We start from the raw sequence: 15,055 nt of genomic DNA on the forward strand, positions 1-15,055 counted from the left end.
GTAGGATAGTCATTTAAAACTATAGTAGCAGCCATGTATGATATGGGATTAAGTATATCATCACTATTCTTTATGTAAAGGTTTTATGATCCCTATTCTTGATAAGGTTACCAGTATCGTCACTGCATGGGATATTGCATTTAAAGTATTGAAACTAAGATTAAAACCTCACAATTACATATGTGAATAGATAATTAAGTTTGATTATATTTTTTTTTTCTGGTGAAATCTAGAGTGTAGTAGTAAAGATGGAGGACATTGCAATCTTTTCAAATACTTTAACTATATGAAAAGATTTGAATTAACTCACATTTTAGTACTTGAATTCAAACCAGGTGGTTCTTAATTATATGAATGATAATAATAAACCAATTGCAGATATAATGGTCCTCTCAGCCACTCACAGACCTTGCCTAGTCCTTGCTACTGATGGGTTGTTAACTAATCGTTTATGGCACAGCCCGAAATGTGAGAAGGTAGATAAGGAATATGAATATTTTAATGTTTACTTGGACATACATTTTTATTTTGATATCTTATAAGAGGCACACAAAGTGAGTACTGAATCATTATGTTTTATTAATAATGGCCATACGGCATGTTGCTATGGTTAGGGAGAATATTCAGTACCGAAATGAAAATAGGGAAAATCCCCTCCGATACACTAAGTAGTAAAAGATGATAAATGTTGGACAGATGGTTGCATGAATTGCAGTTGGAACGAAGGATAGAAGGATAAAAAAGATGCAGGTAAGGTCACAGGGAAAATGTGAAAACCGTTAATTCATGCCTCAAGGTGCACTGAAGGTAGTATCCCTCGAAGGAGAGAACTAAATAATAGATTGGACCCCCCTCCCATGGATGAGGGGTCATTTCAAGGAAGATCCTTGAAACAGATTCGCTTCATTTAACCACCAAAGTAGATCGAGTTTGGAGTCTTGTTTAATTGGTGCCAGGTCGAGAGGAGAATCTGTGGGGTACGATTAGTGTCCCCATAAGACACCATAAAAACAATTGTACGTATAGCCTAGACGACTATGAGGAACAAGTCTCTCTACCGAGGTTACGTGGCCTAGTAGCTACTGTTGTGCACGTAACTGTGTTCAATGAAAGAAAGGATGAGCTACGTTCCTGAATCATTTTTAAACTGTCTTAAGGATGGATAAACATTCCTTATCATCATATCTATGTTGACACCCTGGTATATCATTCTGTGCTTGGGAGAAATTTCGGGCTTTTCTAGATTTGTCATAATCCCTGAATTATGACAAAACAAGAGAAGTCTGTCCCGATGTTGATGAAGTTGGAACTTCGAATCCACCAGTACTAGCCAGTTACCTAAATACCGGATCAGACGAATTCTATTGGCATATGACTATGCTGACACCAATGTAAACACTAGTGAAGACCTCAGGAGTCATAGACAAGAGAAGCAAAAAACTTTTTACTGAAAGACTTTTCTCCCCAGGACAAATTGTAGATATTTTCACGAAAAAGATTTACGGGGATTTGGAAGTATACATCCGTAAGATAGAGGGTGATCATAAAGTCATTCTTCCTCCCTATGTGCCTGACTGTGCTTGGCGTCTCCATCCTGAACCGAGTCTGGTGGATGAACTCATTCAGGGCCGAGATGTCTATTATGGGTCTCCAGATCCCCAGGGCCTTTTCGACCAAAAAAAGACTGCTGAAGAAGCCTGGACACCTGTTCAGGACTACTTCTAGTATGCCCTTTAGCAGCAGAGTCTGCACTTCTGAACAGAGAGCAACGTCGTCTTCTATTCTCAGGTATTAAAAGGATCACGTTGTCGTAATTGGAATATGAGGAGGGGGAGAGCTAGTTGATATTGGGCAGTATTCGAATCAAACAATGTTTACCATCCACTGTTGTACCCCTTGAAATTGCTACTCGAATCAATTTTTCTGCCAGGCATCCCCCAACCGGTGGTAGCTGAATAGAGTAATTGCTGGCCCTAGCATGAACAAGGGTCTCACCTACCTTTCCCTTTACAATTCTGGTTTTGTTCCCTTTGCTGACAAAACAGGTAGCCAGAAACAATAGACTTCCGAGAAATCAACGGTGCAGCTCTTAAAGTCCTTCCTATTCATCTTTGTCTAGGAGCTGGTCTAGAAGTTTGTCTAGGAAAAGGAGATGACCTACAATGGTCTCTTGAGGAGGGTTGAGACTTAGTAAAATATACAGCTCAGTGGAGAAGCGAATCCTAATTACATTTTCGAGCTGTCAGCTCTACTTGTTCCAAAGGAAACAGGGTAAGTCCTTTAAGTGAAAGATTTCTGAAGCTCAGCACTTTTCACTGATCAACTTGCCTAGCGAACTTGCAGGTGGTAGATGCAGGCTGCTTGGGTTGAGACTTATTGTCAAGGACAACAGGATCATTAAGAGCTGAAGCAGCATTATCCACTACGGGTACTTGGCAACACCAGGGAAGTTCAAAGGCATAGCACAGCGTCATCAACCGAGCCACAACCTGAAAGTGCTGTGTGTGTACAAACTTGTTTAATGCCTCATTGACAAGAAAGAGTCGATTTAGGCCAAGGGACCTATCTCCTATGTCTTAGAAGGCACCTGTCTCCACCATGGTCTAAAAGGCTATGCCATATACCCATCCCCAAGTAAAGGATGGTAAAGATTATTGCATAATAACAATGTTGTACCTTATTAAAATGCAAGCAATGGACACGCCAATGAAAGTGGATCATCATGCGTGTATGTACGCTTAGTTCCACAATTGAGCTCTAGAATGTGCCCTTCGGCCACAGACCTGAACCTTCTGATAGTGGTAAATATGAGGAGAGGTAGACTGGGAAATTTCCACAGGCCCAAGCTCCGACACGTGACACCATCCCCTCCTCTATTTGGGCTCTAAGAATCCTCCTACAGGTCCTATCGTAGGAGGAATCCTACTTCTAGTGTAAGAGGTCCAAATTGAGAAACGCTTCGGTATTTTGCATTTCATCCTTGTTCAGGGGGCATGCTAAGCTTGTATGTGGTTACAACTTTCTTATATATTTGTCTATAGCGTCTGGCATTTCCAGTAGATCCTCCATCCAATTAATATCACGCAATGTTGCTCAGCTTTACTGTTCAGAAGAAATGTAGTGTTCTCAACATGGTAAGGCCATTGACTTTCATAGAAGGTAATTGGTCCTTCTTCATGACACATGTTGGGTGTGCCTTTGACCCTGTCTGCTCGACCATAGATGTTAGTCCAACATCCTTTGTTCTGAGGTCAGTATCCATCTTGGATTGAGCTAATGAAGAGCATGGTCGTTATGGTTGCTTATATCTCTACTATCCGTCCGAAGACTATTAAATAGTAAAAGTGGAAAAGGTTGGGGCTTCAAGGTCACTCACATTACCTACCCTAGGATTACACGACTTTTTCTTACTTTCCATTTGCCTGTCCAATCCCAAAACTGTTTCACACACAAACCTATAATTAAACCATTAATTAACCCATGTAATAAACTTAAATTATTCCTTACCCAAGTCTAGGATGTCGAAGACCGAGGGCTTTCTGTATCTCTGGCAGCTGTTAATTGGAGTCCACTTCTACTGTTAGATGAGGGTATAATGTAGTTGCTTCCAGCATGTGGATGTGAAACTGTTCGTGGCACTAGTTTTGTGAAATTAATATATTTGTATTAATATAACGGTCATACATGAAAATAATATTTTAAGAACTAATATCAAAAGATTATTTTACCTAGAGAAGAACATATACAGAAAGGGTATTAGTTAAAACAGGATTTTTAATTATCATCTAATGGAAAAAAAATTTCCGTATTTTTTCATAGCCTCTTGATGTTCTTGGTATATGCACCTGTATCATGATCTGAAAAGAGTTCCGAGTGATTTAACAGAGGTGCGTATACCAATCACTGGCAAAAGACATATCAGTGCTCCATTTTGAATTACCAACTCCAGCTTGATAAAATGCTTTTTATTGAGCACAAGAGTATTTATATTTCTGAATTAATAACCAAGTGGAATAATCAAGAACTATTTGGTCCCCTGCTCTATGCCGCCATACATCGACACATCAGACAAGGGTCTTACTGTTATACTTATACCTCGCAAACTTTGATTAATTTCCTTAAATTTTAGTGATAAGCCCCACAGAAGGAGTTTAGTTTTCTTTGATTTCCAAGCAATGGGACCTACATTTAATCAATGTATGTTTTATCTAGTCAAGGCTATGGGTGGTTTAGTCAGGCCTAAAGGATAGTCTAAGGAAATTATTCACTAAACAGTTTTGGCCTCACCTATAAACCTTCGCATTAATGTTTGGTAAATATATACTTTAATCTCTAGCCAAATACATGAACCATATATTTTTTTCCACTCATTATCTTTTTTTAATCCATTTCTGAACAAATATTAAAGCAAACCATCCGCTCATGAGTTTTTCTATCAAAAACAATATCTGGATTAATGATGTAAAACCAATGTTTTGGGTGGTTTATGTAAATGGCTGGAAATTAAAGTATCAGAATTGCCTATAATTCGTATCACATCCATCATACGGTTTTTGTTCCATCGTGATTCGCTCCTCTTGAAAAAATAAACACAGCAATCATGCAAGTCATTATGTCAGGGATATTTTTGACTTTCAGATGAGCAAAAATTGCTATATATTGAACGCAGAGCCTTTTCAATGTAATCAATTGACTGCACAAAGTTAAGGTTCAAATATGACATTGTAGGATAGAGAAGCTAAATTGAGTTAAGTTAAGCTAAGTTAAGGGTAAGTTAGGTAAAGTAAACTAAAGAAAAGGTAGGTAAGGTGAAGTAAAGTAATGTGAAGTAAAGAAATGTAAAGTGAGTAAGGTTGAGTAAGGTAAAGTAAAGTAAATTAAGGGCCTGTAAGGTGAAATAAATTTAAGAAATGGTTGGTAAGTTGAAGTAAAGTGAAGTATGGTTGCGTAAGGTAAAGTAAAGTAAATTAAGGGCATGTAAGGTGAAATAAATTTAAGAAATGGTTGGTAAGTTGAAGTAAAGTAAGGTATGGTTGAGTAAGGTGAAGTAAAGTAAATTAAGAGCATGTAAGGTGAAATAAATTTAAGAAATGGTTGGTAAGTTGAAGTAAAGTGAAGTATGGTTGAGTAAGGTAAAGTAAAGTAAATTAACAGCATGTAAGGTGAAATAAATTTAAGAAATGGTTGGTAAGTTTAAGTAAAGTGAAGTATGGTTGAGTAAAGTAAAGTAAATTAACGGCATGTAAGGTGAAATAAATTTAAGAAATGGTTGGTAAGTTGAAGTAAAGTGAAGTATGGTTGAGTAAGGTAAAGTAAAGTAAATTAAGGGCATGTAAGGTGAAATAAATTTAAGAAATGGTTGGTAAGTTGAAGTAAAGTAAAGTGAATTAAAGTAAAGTGAAGTACGGTTGAGTAAGGTAAAGTAAAGTAAATTAAGGGTAGGTAAGGTAAAGTAAAGTAAAGAAAGGATAGGTAAGTTGCAGTGAAGTAAAGTATAGTGAAGTAAGGTTGAGTAGAGTAAAGTAAAATAAAGTAAATTAAGGGTAGGCAAGGAAAAGTAAAGCAAAGAAAGGGTAGGTAAGTTTAAGTGAAGTAAAGATAAGTAAAGTAAAGTAAAGTAAAGTAAAGTAAAGTGAAGTGAAGTGAAGTAAAGTGAAGTGAAGTAAGGTTGAGTAAGGTAAAGTAAAGTAAAGTAAAGTAAGGGTCAGTAAAGTAAAGTAAATTGACGGTCAGTAAAATAAAGTAAAGAAAGGGTAGGTAAGGTGAAGTAAAGTGAAGTAAAGTAAAGTGAAGTAAGGTTGAGTAAGTAAAGGTAAAGTAAATTAATGTAAAATGTTATTTTTATTAATGAAATAAATTTTTGAATATACTTACCCGATAATCATGTAGCTGTCAACTCCGTTGCCCGACAGAATTCTATGGAGGGATACGCCAGCTATCACAATACTAGAAGGGGGTGTACTTACCAGCGCCACCTGTGGCCAGGTACTCAATCATTTGTTGTTTACACCTCCTCAATTATTCCTCGGTCCACTGGTTCTCTCTGGGGAGGAAAGGGAGGGTCGATTAAATCATGATTATCGGGTAAGTATATTCAAAAATTTATTTTATTAATAAAAATAACATTTTTCAATATTAAACTTACCCGATAATCATGTAGCTGATTCACACCCAGGGAGGTGGGTGAAAACCAGTGTACATGATTAAAGGATAGCTAAGTATCCCCAAATTTCATATAACAGTTATCTCAAATAACAATGAAATAATAAGTACCTGGTAAGGAAGTCGAATAGAACCGTTACTCTGCCTTTTATTTAAAGTTCGTCTTCCTTACTGAGCGCAGCGTTCCTCTTGGAGGCTGAATCAACCCAAAGGTGCCAAAGTACAAGGGGTTGCAACCCTACTAAAGGACCTCTACCAAACCTTTAACCCAGGCGCTTCTCAAGAATGAATAGACCACCCGCCAAATCCAAGGATGCGGAAGGCTTCTTAGCCTACCGTAACAACCATAAAACAACAACAAAAGTATTCAAGAGAAAGGTTAAAAAGGTTATGGGATTATGGGAATGTAGTGGCTGAGCCCTCACCTACTACTGCACTCGCTGCTACGAATGGTCCCAGGGTGTAGCAGTTCTCGTAAAGAGACTGGACATCTTTCAGATAAAATGATGCAAACACTGACTTGCTCCTCCAATAGGTTGCATCCATAATGCTCTGCAGAGAACGGTTTTTATTAAAAGCCAACGAAGTAGCTACAGCTCTTACTTCGTGGGTCCTAACCTTCAGCAATGCAAGGTCTTCCTCCTTTAAGTGAGAATGTGCTTCTCTGATCAGAAGCCTTATATAGTACGAAAGCCCATTCTTGGACATGGGTCTCGAGGGTTTCTTGATGGCACACCATAAGGCTTCTGACTGTCCTCGAATAGGTTTAGACCTCTTCAGATAATATTTGAGAGCTCTGACAGGGCAAAGAACTCTCTCTAGTTCGTTACCTACCATGTTGGAGAGGCTAGGTATTTCGAACGATCTAGGCCAAGGACGTGAAGGAAGCTCGTTCTTTGCTAGGAATCCAAGCTGAAAAGAACATGTAGCTGATTCGGTTGTGAAACCAATGTTCTTGCTGAAGGCATGAACCTCACTGACTCTCTTAGCTGTTGCAAGGCAAACGAGAAAAGCAGTCTTGAGGGTAAGATCCTTGAAGGAAGCTGACTGGAGAGGTTCGAACCTAGATGTCATAAGGAACCTTAAGACTACGTCCAGATTCCAGCCTGGAGTGGAAAGACGACGTTCTTTAGACGTCTCAAAAGACTTGAGAATGTCTTGAAGGTCCTTGTTGGAAGACAGGTCCAAACCCCTGTGGCGGAGGACTGAGGCCAACATGCTCCTATACCCTTTAATCGTAGATGTTGAAAGGGATCTCTCATTCCTAAGATGAAGAAGGAAGTCAGCTATTTGGATCACAGAGGTATTGGTAGAGGATATTGAATTGGCTCTACACCAGCTTCGGAAGACCTCCCACTTAGACTGGTAGACTCTACGAGTGGAAATTCTTCTAGCTCTGGCAATCGCACTGGCTGCCTCCTTCGAAAAGCCTCTAGCTCTAGCGAATCTTTCGACAGTCTGAAGGCAGTCAGTCGAAGAGCGTGGAGGTTTGGGTGCAACCTGTCTACGTGTGGTTGACGTAGAAGGTCCACTCTTAGAGGTAGAGTCCTGGGGAAGTCGACTAGCCATTGACGTACCTCTGTGTACCATTCTCTTGCAGGCCAAAGGGGAGCAACCAGCGTCAGCCGTGTCCCTTCGTGCGAGACGAATTTCTGCAGAACTTTGTTTATAATCTTGAACGGAGGGAATGCGTACAGGTCGAGATGGGACCAGTTCAGAAGAAAAGCATCTACATGAACCGCTGCAGGGTCTGGAACAGGGGAACAATAAAGCGGAAGTCTCTTGGTGATGGAGGTGGCAAACAGGTCTATGGTAGGTTGACCCCACAACGTCCAAAGTCTGTTGCACACACTCTTGTGGAGGGTCCATTCCGTGGGAATGACCTGATTCCTTCTGCTGAGGCGATCCGCTGAAACATTCATATCGCCCTGGATGAACCTCGTGACCAGAGTGAGGTTTAGACCTCTTGACCAAATGAGGAGGTCCCTTGCGATCTCGTAAAGGCTCCTCGAATGGGTCCCTCCTTGCTTGGAGATGTAAGCCAAGGCTGTGGTGTTGTCTGAATTGACCTCCACCACTTTGCCTAGCAGGAGGGACTTGAAGTTCAACAGGGCAAGATGGACTGCTAACAGTTCCTTGCAATTGATGTGGAGTAATCCTTGTTCCTTGTTCCACACTCCTGAGCATTCCCGTCCGTCCAAGGTCGCACCCCAGCCCGAGTCCGATGCATCCGAGAAGAGATGAAGATGGGGGGTCTGGATGGCCAATGATAGACCCTCCTTGAGAAGAAGATTGTGCTTCCACCACCGGAGAGAGGTCTTCATCTCTTGGTTGATAGGGATAGAGACTGCTTCTAGAGTCGAGCCCTTGTCCCAATGAGCTGCAAGATGGAATTGAAGAGGGCGGAGGTGGAGTCTCCCCAGCTCGACAAACAGGGCCAGAGATGAGAGGGTCCCTGTGAGACTCATCCACTGTCTCACTGAGCAATTGCTCCTCTTCAGCATGCTCATGATGCACTGTAGGGCTTGGTTTATCCTGGGGGCCGATGGAAAAGCCCGAAAATCCCGACTCTGAATCTCCATTCCCAGGTACACAATGGATTGGGAGGGAATGAGTTGAGATTTCTCTAAATTGACTAATAGACCTAGGTCTCTGATTAGATCTAAAGTCCAAGAGAGGTTCTCCAGACAACGACGACTCGTGGAGGCTCTCAACAGCCAGTCGTCTAGGTAGAGGGAGGCTCTGATGTTCGATAAGTGCAGGAATTTCGCTACATTCCTCATCAGATGAGTAAAGACCATAGGAGCTGTGCTTAGGCCAAAACACAGGGCTTGGAACTGATAGACAACCTTTCCGAAAACGAATCTCAGGAAAGGTTGGGAGTCTGGATGAATGGGAACGTGAAAGTATGCATCTTTCAAGTCCAACGAGACCATCCAGTCCTCCTGTCTGACCGCTGCTAAGACCGACTTGGTCGTCTCCATAGTGAACGTCTGCTTGGTGACATACTCGTTGAGAGAGCTGACGTCCAGCACCGGTCTCCAACCTCCTGTCTTTTTGGCCACAAGAAAGAGACGGTTGTAGAAGCCCGGGGATTGATGATCCCGGACTATAACCACTGCCTTCTTCTGCACAAGTAGCGACACCTCCTGTTGCAATGCTAGCCTCTGTCCTCTTCTTTGTAGTTGGGAGAGAGGTTGATGGGCGATGTGGTCAGAGGCGGTTTGAGGCAGAATGGAATCCTGTAACCGTACCTCAGCCAACTGACAGACTGTGCGTCTGCACCTCTCTTCTCCCAGGCTTGCCAGAAGATCTTGAGCCTGGCACCTACTGTTGTCTGGAGAATCTGAGAGTCAGTGCTTTCCCTTTGATGTCCTGGGTCCTTTCTTAGACTTGCCCCTGTGAGAGACTGGACGGGAGCTTCCTCGGCTGGGGGCTCTACCACGAAAGGGCGGTATGAACCTAGTGGCCGGGGTATCAGCCACTGGAGAGCGATAAGTCTTGGGGACAGAGGTGGTAACCTTAGACTTACGAGCCGATGAAGCTACAAGATCGTGCGTGTCCTTCTGTATCAGGGCAGCCGACAAGTCCTTAACTAGCTCCTCGGGAAAGAGGAACTTTGAGAGTGGAGCAAAAAGGAGCTGTGACCGCTGGCACGGTGTAATGCTGGCTGAGAGGAAGGAACACAGCTGTTCTCTTTTCTTCAACACCCCTGATACAAATAACGACGCTAGCTCACCCGATCCATCCCTGATAGCCTTATCCATGCAGGACATAATCAACATGGCAGAGTCTTTGTCCGCAGAAGATGTTTTCTTGCTGAGGGCTCCCAGGCACCAGTCGAGAAAATTGAACATTTCGAACGCTCTGAACAACCCTTTCAGAAGATGATCCAGGTCTGAGAAGGTCCAACAAACCTTCGAGCGTCTCATCGCAGTCCTCCTAGGCGAGTCCACCAGACTTGAGAAGTCAGCCTGGGCAGAGGCAGGAACTCCCAAGCCTGGTGCTTCCCCTGTGGCATACCAAACGCAACCTTTCGATGCGAGCTTCGTTGGAGGGAACATGAAGGAAGTCTTGCCCAGATGTTGTTTAGACTGAAGCCACTCCCCTAAGGTCCTTAAGGCCCTCTTGGAGGATCTAGCTAGGACAAGCTTAGTATAGCTCGACTTAGCTTGTTGCACGCCTAGCGAAAACTCAGATGGAGGAGAGCGGGGAACAGCAGAGACGAAGTGGTCAGGGTAAAGCTCCCTGAGTAGAGCCAAGACCTTTCTAAAATCAACAGACAATGGAGAAAGCTTAGACTCCTCCACGTCTGATGAGGGATCAAGATGTGCCTCCTCATCATCCGACACTTCATCAGCAGAAGGTAGCGAAGCAAAAGGACCAGAATGCTGAACCGCAGAGTCAGAACGGGTAGGAACAACAACAGAGGTTTCCTCAACTTGAGGGAGAACCTGAGGTTCAGACTGCATAGGTTGAACAACAGTCGGAGCAGAAGGCAGGTGCAAGGGTGAAGGAGGTTGACTCCTAGCAAGAGTTGCACCCAAGGATTGCACCAGCTGAGCGGAGGACGGAGGCGGAGTAGTCCGTTCCTGTTCCTGAGAGATGAGTGGAGCATGAGAAGGTTGAGGCTGCGCAGAACAAGGTAAAGTTCTAGCAAGCTGAGGCTCCTGAGGCGCAAGTGCATGGTGTAGATGAACTTGCCTAGATGAGGGTTGAACTCGGTGCAGCGCTGGTGCAGCAGACAGACTCACGGAGGGGAGAGGTTGTTGTACCCCAACCGAGAGTTGCACCACTGGTGGAGCAACAAGGGGAGGAGGAGGAAGAGTGTAGCTCTCCTGATCCCTAAGCAGAGATTGCCTTAAAGAAGGCTGAGGCTGAACAACACTGTGAACAGCAAACTCCGAAAGTGGTTCAATATCGTACGCCTGGCAGATGGTGCTGCGACCAGGCGGAGCAGGTGCAGGCTGGGCGAGCACAGGCGGAGCAGGTGCAGGCTGGGCGAGCACAGGTGCAGCGAGAACAGGTGGAGGGAGTGCAGGCGGAGCAGGTGCAGGCTGGGAGAGCACAGGTGGAGCAGGTGCAGGCTGGGCGAGCACAGGTGCAGCGAGAACAGGTGGAGGGAGTGCAGGAGGTGCAACACTCTCAGCCCGACATTCACGCATTAAGTCCGAAAGCTGAACTTGCATGGACTGAAGCAGGGTCCACTTGGGGTCGGCAGAAGCGATAAAAGACTGAGGTAAAGTCACAGTCGGGGTCTGTATAGGCAGAACCTTACTCCTCTTGGGCGGAGTACTGTCGATCGATGACAGAGGCGAGTCAGAGCTGAGCCAATGACTGCAACCTGGCTGAGCACTCGCTGACTGAACTCTACGTTTCAGCGGTCTCGAGACCTGAGACCAACGTTTCTTCCCTGCATGAAGATCAGCGGACGAGAAGACGGGCTCAATCGTCTGCAGGTGGGAGTGACGGTCTAAGGAAGACACGCCCGCAACCACCGAGGATAATTCTGTGCGCCTAACAAGGCCTGTCGAACCCTTAAGCCCTTCGACATTGCTTCTCCCCTGGGCATGGGAGCTTGCAAGAGGTCCCGGACTGGGAGGACGACTGGCTCGCACAGAAAAATCCTCACGCACCACACTGGCACCACTAGCACTTGGCACTGCACAGACACTAGCACTCGTCACAGCACTGGCACTATTTCCACCCACTGCACTCTTGACCTTCAGTTCTTTAACCTCGGCCATCAGAGACTTATGGTCACTTACCACTGATTCTACTTTATCTCCTAAAGCCTGAATAGCACGCAAAACAGTTGACATATCAGGCGGAGGGCACACAGTAGGTTCGGGGGTAGCCACTACAGGGGTAGGAAAAGGTAGGGGATCATGAGGTGAGGAAAACATAGAAGAGTGAGAAGAACTTCTCCTAGCTCTAGTTCTCTCTAGCTTGGATGAATATTTTAAAAGACGTACAAAATCCAATTCCGAAAGTCCGGCGCACTCCTCACACCGATTTTCTAATAGACAGGGCCTGTCCCTACAGTCAGAACAAGCGGTGTGAGGATCTACCGAGACCTTCGGAATACGCCTATTGCAAGACCTACATCGTCTATGGGAGGGAGCTTGCGAAACGTCAGACATCTTGTTTCAAAGAGTAAGTCAAAGGGTGATCCAAAAAACAAGCAAAAATTCATTAACCGTTAATCAGAGTTTATATAAAAGCTAACTAGCTAATATAAAAAGGATTCCAGTATGCGACAGCCGTTAATCTAAGAGAATACTTCACCAAATATCCATGAATAAACTCGAAGACCATGAGCGTATCCCAGAACGTCTAGCCGGAAGCACGACAGAGGAATAATTGAGGAGGTGTAAACAACAAATGATTGAGTACCTGGCCACAGGTGGCGCTGGTAAGTACACCCCCTTCTAGTATTGTGATAGCTGGCGTATCCCTCCATAGAATTCTGTCGGGCAACGGAGTTGACAGCTACATGATTATCGGGTAAGTTTAATATTGAAAATTAATAGTAGGTAAGGTTAAGTAAAGTAAATTAATAGTAGGTAAGGTAAAGTAAAGTAAAGAAAGGGTAGGTAAGGTAAAGTAAAGAAAGGGTAGGTAAGTTGAAGTAAAGTAAAATGGAGTAAGGTTGAATGAGGTAAAGTAAGGTAAATTAAGGGTAGGTAATGGGAAGTAAAGTAAAGTTAAGTAAGTGTATGTAAGGTAAATTAAAGTAAATTAAAGTAAGGGTAAGTAGGGTGAAGGGAAGTGAAGTGAAGTAGGGGTAAGTAGGGTAAAATAGAGTGAAGTAAAGTATGGGAAAGTAAGGTAAAGTAAAGTGAAGTAAAGTATGGGCAAGTGAGTTGAAATTAAGTAAGGGTAAGTAAGGGTAAGTAAGGTAAAGTAAGGGATAGTAAGGTAAAGGAAAGTGAGGTAAGGGTAAGTAAGGTAAGGTAGAGTGAAGTAAAGTAAAGTAAGGCAAAGTAAAACAAAGTAAAACAAAGTAAAATAAAGTAAAGTGAAGTAAGGTTAAGTAAAGTATAGTCCAGTGAAGTAAAGTAAGCCTAAGTAAGTTAAAGTAAAGCATGAGTAGGTAAGGTAAAGCAAAGGGTAGGTAAGGTGAAATAAAGTAAAGTAAAAAAAAAGGTAGGTAAGGCAAAGCAAAATAAAGAAAAGTAAAGTAAGCGTAGATAAGGTAAAGTAAAATAAAGTTAATTAAAGTAAAGGTAAGTAAGGTAAAGTAAAGTGAGGGTAAAGTAAAGTAAAGTAAAGTAAAGTGAGGGTAAATAAGGTAAAGTAAAGTAAAGTAAAGTTAGGCAAGGTAAAGTGAAATAAAGTAAAGTAAAGTAAGGGTAGGTAAGGTAAAGTGAAGTAAAGTAAAGTAAGGGTAAATAAGGTAAAGTTAAGTAAATTAAAGCTAGGTAAAGTGAAGTAAAATAAAATGAATTAAAGTAAGGGTAGGTAAAGTAGAGTGAAGTAAATAAAGGATAGGTAAGATAAAGTAAAGTAAAGTAACAGTAAGGAAGGGGAATTAAAGTGAAGTAAAGTATAGTAATGATAGGTACGGTAAAGTAAAGTAAAGTAAGGCTGGATATGGTATAGTAACGTAAAGTAAGCGTATGTACAGTAAAGTAAAGTAAAGTAAATCAAATTAAAGTAAAGTAGGGGTAAGTATGGTAAAGTAAAGTAAAGTAAGGGTGGGTATATAAAGTAAAGTAAAGTAAGGGTAGGTAAAGTAAAGTATAGTAAAGTAAGGATAGGTACGGTAAGGTAAAGTTAAGTAAAGTGAGGGTAGGTATGGTAAAATAAGGGTAGGTAAAATAAAGTAAAGTAAAGTAAGTGTAAGTATGGTAAAGTAAAGTAAGGGTGGGTTTGGTAAAGTAAAGTAAAGTAAAGGTTGGTATGGTATAGTAACATAGAGTGTAGGTACAGTAAAGTAAAGTAAAGTAAATTAATGGTAGGTACGGTAAAGTAAAGTAAGGGTAGGTACGGTAAAGTAAAGTAAATTAAAGTAATGGTAGTTATAAGTAAAGTAAAGTAAAGTAATGATAGTTATGGTAGAGTAAAGTAAAGTAAATTGAAATTAAGAAAAGTTAAGAGAAGTAAAGGAAAGTAAAATAAAATAAGATAAGGTGAGGAAACGGTAGGTTAGCTAAAGGTAATGAAAGGTAAAGTAAGGCAAGATAAAGTAAGGCTAGGCAAGGGTAGGTTAGGTAAAGTAAGGTTAGGAGTAAAACTAGGTAAGGGCTTTTATGAGGTAAGGTAAGAGTAGGTAAGTAGACAAGGTAAATTAAGAGTACCTAAGGAGAGGGTAGATAGGGTACCGATAGGTAAAATTAGAGTTTTTATGGTAAGGTCAGGTAAAGTATGGGCAGGTAATATGTGTGTAGGAAAGATGAAGGAAAGAACAGCACGGAGAGGTAAGGCGAGAATAGGTAATGTGAAAGTTAGCAAAGTAAGGGTAGGTAAGGTAAGGTAAGGTATGTAATATGAGGTTATTATTATTATTAATATTATCATTATTATTATTACTACAAGCCAAGTTACAACACTAGCTGGAAAAGCAGGATGCTATAAACCCAAGGGCTCCAATAGGGAAACATAGCCCAGTGAGGAAACGAAACAAGGAAATAAACTATGAGAAGTAGTAAACAAAACAGATAAAATATTCTAAGAACAGTAGTAACATCAGAACAGATATTTCATATATAAACTATAAAAAGAGACTTATATCAGCCCGTTCAACATAAAAACATTTGCTGTAAGTTTGAACTTTAGAAGTTCAGCCGATCCAACTACCCATTTAGGCAGTAAGGTAAAGTAAGGTTAGGTAAGGTGATGGTATGCAAGGAATGAATAGACAAGGTAAGAGTGGGTAGGATAAGGACAG

General features: G+C 42.0%; 1 pseudogene; it reads right to left on the reverse strand.

Annotated features, from left to right (window-relative positions):
• Nucleotides 1-2,943: 2,943 nt before the first annotated feature.
• Nucleotides 2,944-3,039, reverse strand: LOC137627145 (U6 spliceosomal RNA; annotated as a pseudogene).
• Nucleotides 3,040-15,055: the final 12,016 nt, after the last annotated feature.

The sequence above is a fragment of the Palaemon carinicauda genome, chromosome 34 (genome assembly GCF_036898095.1).
Source record: "Palaemon carinicauda isolate YSFRI2023 chromosome 34, ASM3689809v2, whole genome shotgun sequence".
Lineage (NCBI taxonomy): Eukaryota > Metazoa > Arthropoda > Malacostraca > Decapoda > Palaemonidae > Palaemon > Palaemon carinicauda.